Source organism: Penaeus monodon, chromosome 24 (assembly GCF_015228065.2).
Source record: "Penaeus monodon isolate SGIC_2016 chromosome 24, NSTDA_Pmon_1, whole genome shotgun sequence".
In the NCBI taxonomy this organism is placed as follows: Eukaryota; Metazoa; Arthropoda; class Malacostraca; order Decapoda; family Penaeidae; genus Penaeus; species Penaeus monodon.
The window spans coordinates 12,785,792-12,786,406 of NC_051409.1; the positions used below are offsets into that span (position 1 = coordinate 12,785,792).

The 615-nt window shown below is 40.5% G+C and overlaps 1 protein-coding gene across 1 annotated transcript in view; it reads right to left on the minus strand.

Annotated features, from left to right (window-relative positions):
- Positions 1-615, minus strand: part of LOC119588585 — a gene marked incomplete at its 5' end in the record, with an annotated part of 260,597 nt that overhangs the window by 25,393 nt on the left and 234,589 nt on the right.

Genomic DNA, 615 nt, shown 5'->3' on the forward strand with positions numbered 1-615 from the left:
AAGAACACAAAAAATTAAACAGTAAATATACAATACAGGAGAACAGAAATACCATCCCTTCCTAAGGTAATACAGCAGCAGGTTCCTTCCTGAGAACCGTCCCATTGTTCGCTACGATTAGTAATGTTAGACCGGACTACCGTACCAGACCCAGCTCGCAGCCACACTACAATGATCACATTGTTACGCTAACAGTATGAAGTACTCGCGTCTGCAGTTGCAGAACGCCTATTAAGTCAAACGCAAATACAAACATGCAAACAGAAATGCTAAAAAGTTCACGGAAAATACGAAAGAATGATCCTAAGGACTGCTCCAAAGTGCGGTGATAAATTGAAAGCATGGCCTTCTTTGCATCTCCAAAGAAAGTAATTGCAAGCCCTAAAGAACTAAGCAGTAGACTGTAAGAACATGGCAGCCAAAAAGGCAATCTGATGCTGAATTTTACACAGCCATAAAGATAAAGAGATAAGCGGTACGACAAAGAAGAAAGAAATCTGAAAGAAAAGAAAAAAAAACGAAAAGGAAGAGGAAAAGCAAAAATACGGAGAATATGGCTACACAATGGAGGAAGAGCAGGAGCAGGCAAATTGGGAAAACGGCACAAAGGAAGAG